The following is a 5,506-nucleotide window of genomic DNA, read 5'->3' as shown; positions in this document are numbered from 1 at the left end:
TAATGTTGTTTTTATTTTTATTTACAAAGTATAATGCACTCATTCTTTGAAATGATAGCTAGAAGTTTGTTAGTGTATCGAAAAAAAATAGGATAAGGGTAGTTGACCTCCAAGATTTTCCAAAATATTTTTAACGATGATTGAAACTTAAGACATTAGATTCCTTATTCCATTTATGGAATATGATTTTCATGAACTAAAAATTTAATTTAATAATTGATTAAAAAGTAATTAGGATAACGTGGTTAGTTTCACCGTTTATTGGCATTTCAATTTGTATAATACGAGTAAATACTCGCATGAAGGCAAATGCCTTCATGTGTAAAAACAATAGTTATTAATCGCTAAACCTTTACAGAGATCGTTAGAGATAACGTAAAACACTATTTTAATTAAAGATTAGCTTTAGGACAAACGATCCAATTAATATTGTAATAGGTGGGTAAATTTTGAAAATTCAATCAACTATCCGAGTTACCTGAGCATTGTTTGGGAAATTTAGTGCAAAACTTAAGCTTTAACTCTGTCACTGGTTCCTTTGTCTTCACCGTCCATTAAGAATCTAAATGAAACTAACCAAAGGCAGGTTAAATTTTGATTTTAAATGATACGTGGAATAGGGTTGGTTTTCTATAAATAATGAGACATTTCCACTATAACGAACCAGTTGTAATGCGACAGTGTGATTTGAAGTATTTTTAAACGTACTTTTTCTGTGAAATATGAATATAGGGCATAAGGTCTGAATCTAATTTGATTCTAAAAATAAAAACCCAGCTTTGTTTTTGTAAAAATATGTAAATAACTAAAGGATGTAAAAATAAATAAAATTTATTTAAATCTTATCCGAGGTAACCGGTCCTGTCCACATTACATTCACCCATAAAATAACTTTTTACATAAGCTAACCTAAATCCTCGCTTCTGGGAAAATGGTACCGTCACTTTTGTGAATTGGAAAACAATTGTTATAATGTAGTACCTACTTAGTTACCTATTACTTTGGGGATGAATTTTAATCTTTAGAGAATCGAGAAATTGGCTGAAATACCATGTTATTGTATGAGCTAAAATAAGTTGCAAAAGTTGGAAACACGGCTATGACTTAATAATTTCAATGAAAATGTTAACATGATTACGGTTCCACCTCGCCTTGTGTGGTATTTGTGAACGTCAGAATGGCGGGTGTATGATCACAGAAATGAATAAAATAAATATAATTAATTAATACCTGAGGTGTACCTTGGTGTACCTTTAGTTATTTATTTTGTACTTCCCTAAGACGGGAACAGTTACGATTACAAAATGAGCCGCCAACCTGATATCAGGTTGGCGGGTGTATGCTGAAATTGGACGAAACAGGCAAGTTATGGTATTCTAATATTTATCATTATTTAGTACCTGAGATGTACCTCACAAATATATTAATACGAACCAAATGCGACGAATAATTAACGAGAAAATCGATACGAAAAATTTGATATCCACCATTTTCTTGATAGCCACAATTTTTTATAAGAAGTTAGAAAGTTGATACCGACACAGATAATACATGCCGCAGTATTTTTAAATGGGAACTATAATATTTTCTGTCACCAAAATTTATAGATGTCAAGTTGTATCACCAAATAATTAAATCTATCGCCACGAAATATTTTCGTTCTCAGATAAACAAATGTGTTCCCCCCATGTGTTCATTCATACCTATGAATCACCAAATTAATGTTAATATATGTGTAAATTATAAGATGGATCAAACCACCAAAGAAATTGTAGTGATTGAATATAAACATAGTTCTCATAATAATAGTTTACTTAGTTACTTAAATAATAGCTTTGTCCTCAAAATGGTAGATCTGTCACCAAATAAATCGATTTTCGATCCCAAACTGCGATTCCCTTTAATTTGTTATTTTGTCACCAATACAATGGTAACATTTTATTTCAATGTTGATTATTTCACGTAAACTATGTGTTTTATTTACTATCTAGCTAGAAATTTCATCTAAATACTGCTTTTACCTGTGGGAATTAAGATCCTTGGGGGAGGCATTATATTCCAGAAGTAGTAGGTAGACTGTTTTCGTTGAAACGATGACGATGATAACTCCTAATTTTAGTGAAACTTTTTGAAATTTTCTAGCGACAAAATATGATTTGGTGGTGATCACTTTAAATTAATTTGCTTCAATACTTATTAAGACAAACCTATTAAAATACATTCAAAAATATGAATTTGGTACTAGACCCTATATCTCCATGATTTTAGGTGTTTTTTCGTGGAACTGATTTTATATTGTTTGGTGACTAGAGTTTGATGACAAATCTATTATTTTGGGGACAAACTCCATTGTTAAGGAAACAGAAAACGACTTTAAAGGCTTCCACAGACCAAACGCGGGTCAGTTGCAGCGCGGCTGAGGCACACTGAAAGCAGCGCAGTTTCAAAGCAATTGCTTTCAACGCGCTGCTACCGCCCTGCGTCCGATGTGTCATGCTAATATGGCCGCCATAGTATTACAACAGCACGGGCCCGCGTTCGCGCCGCTTCTGTCCCGCACCCGCGCCGCCTCGTTTGTTTTTCGGCAGTTTCAGTGCGGCGCGGTTGGAGAGCGGGCCCGCGTTCAAATTTGGTGTGACATACTTCAAAAAATTTCTTGTATTATAACTTGCGCGGGCCCGCATTCAAACTGCGCCGCTACAGCCCCGCGTTTGGTCTGCCCAAGGCTTAATTGGTGACAGCTTAAATCATACCCTTTTGTGCAGACAGACTTTCTGTTTTTATGACACGCACACTTGTGAATTGGCCAATACCATTAATTTGCTTCTAGACGAAAAGAAGAAGAGAATAAAATTAGAAGAAGAAGACGATGTCCCGATTGTTGGTTTCGATTGTTGCCACGTTGGACAACCTTATTTATGACATTTACAGGAGGGCGCTACTATCAATACTTTTTGATTTTAGCAAATTAATGGTATTGGAAATTCACAAGATGCGTGTCATCAAAAACAGACTTTAAAAATAGTACGCTATGTATTATCTGTGTCAGATCAACTTTCGAACTTCTTATAAAAAATAGTGGCCATCAAGAAAATGGTGGACATCAAATTTTTCGTATCGATTTTCTCGTTAATTATTCGTCGCATTTGGTTCGTATTAATATATTTGTGAGGTACATCTCAGGTACTAAATAATGATAAATATTAGAATACCGTAACTTACCTGTTTCGTCCATTGTCAGCATACACCCGCCAACCTGATATCAGGTTGGCGGCTCATTTTGTAATCGTAATTGTTCCCGTCTTAGGGAAGTACAAAATAAATAACTAAAGGTACACCAAGGTACACCTCAGGTATTAATTAATCATATTTATTTTATTCATTTCTGTGATCATACACCCGCCATTCTGACGTTCACCCGTTATTTGACTCCTACGAGTACCACCCAATAGTTCTAAATATAAACTTGTCGTAAGTCGGTCGGGCCCTCAGATTTCTATGATCTGCGGTCGGGCCTCTTTGTGCGTGAACGCTTCGCTACATTTGAATAACTATTAAAATTTATTGATTACCTAGTTAGTTTTGGAAGATACTAAAAATCTCATTTTACAGCAAATTAAAATCTTACACGGTTTTCGGTTTTACGTGTTTTTAAGAAGTTGTGTCTTGGAATCTTTTGTCAAAATGTGAAGTCACAAAGCTGTAAGTGTATGAAATACAAAGCAATTCCAGTTAGGAGGTTAAGTTGCAAATGTGATCTCCCACTAACTTTATATGAAGAAACTTCATAAAAGGTTGTTTCGGAAGTTAGCAGATTTATGCAAATGTTTCCGAACAAAGTTTCTAATAACTGGGTTTACACATTCGCCTTTTCGACCTCAACTGAGGCGTATCGAATAAAATAACTTTGTAATTGTCACGTTTCAAAGTTTTAAGTGTTTATCACCAATTTGGGGCTATTTTTTGTTTACAATATCGAGATCATCCTAAATATTTCCTACATAAGTTCATATTACATACCTATGTCTTAGAGCTATGTTTTAATAATGCATCAGTCTACATTTTTGTTTGAATTATAAAAACTCATAGTAACTCCGTAAGATGTCACAATTACTTATTTGCTTTAAGTATTTGTATCGTGGTCCGTACTTCAAAACTTTGGCTCTTTTGATAAACGACACTAAACTTAATTCATAATCCCATACTTAATATGGGAATCATTTATGGGATTGTGTATGCAGTGTTTTATAAGTCTTTGCTTAGATTATTTTAATAATATTTAGATCACAATCACATTATACGATACATATTATTTGAATTTCGGTATTTTTAAGTGGGCTATGTAAGATATTTTTATAATAATTTTAGTAGTTTTGGAGCAGTTCCCGGTGAAACAAAGATCTGACAGTGAGTTGAATAGTGTTCAGTGTTGTAGCTAACATTTTTCCACGAATAGAAAGCTAGGTCCACTATTTGCCGGGTGGAAACCTAAGATTTCCAGGAAATAATACACGTTCCTGTGGGACACATGATCGCCTTTGTTCACCGAAACGGGATATGGATCCCGTTTCGGAGAACTAGAACTATTGTCCGGTTCATTTCTGTTCAAAACAAGAGACGAATTGATTCACAGTTCTTTAGAATTTATATGATTATGTCAACGGGGGTTTTGTTCTCCCATATTATACATAGGTATTACATGGAATGACAACTTGAAATGACTCACGCCCGTATTCACTATAAATAATAAATAACTTTATTCTCACCATAGTCAATGACAGTGCAATAGGTAAACTTAAAAAACTAGGTACAATGAAGGTAGGACAAAAAAATAATAATCTCGCAGTATTACGATGTAAGCAGGTTTGGTACGTACACAATATAGTTGGTCTCTCAGTAGGACTATGGCGGGCTAATACCTGAATGAGGATCATTTCGATTTTTAGCTGTGAATGCAGATTTATAGGGCTAAGAAATCCTTAATACACAGTGCAAAAATTTTTGTTCTACGACAAAAATTGACGAAGTTATGGCCAAATTACTAAAAAAGTTCACTGACCGCCCGGCGCGGGGACGATGACGTCATTATATCCGATCCGAACGCTGGCGGCGTACTGCGTGGATAGAAAATATTTTTTTCTAGCCAAATTATCAGTTTTAGAGAAAAACTTGTAATGACATTTATTCATCAGAATAAAGTAAGCTATCGATAGGTAATTTTTTACTCTTTTACGCAACAACTACTTAACAGATTTTGTTGAAACTTTACAATATTGTCGTTTATACATCAAAATAACAAATGGCTAGTTATAATAACATTTATTTTACCATAACTTAAAAAAAACCTTAGAAAATAAAATATTTTGTTTTATTTTTGATTACTCTTACTCCCAACTTTGATTACCCCGACCATGAAAATTTTGATGTCGCATAACTTTTTATTCCTGCTTGCTACAGATGGGCCAAAATAAAAAATATGCTCGTAATAATGTCTATTTTGAAATGT

The sequence above is a fragment of the Ostrinia furnacalis genome, unplaced genomic scaffold, assembly GCF_004193835.3.
Source record: "Ostrinia furnacalis isolate ACB-3 unplaced genomic scaffold, ASM419383v2 OfSCF7340, whole genome shotgun sequence".
NCBI classification, from domain to species: Eukaryota; Metazoa; Arthropoda; class Insecta; order Lepidoptera; family Crambidae; genus Ostrinia; species Ostrinia furnacalis.
Note: the sequence above shows the minus strand (reverse complement) of the source record.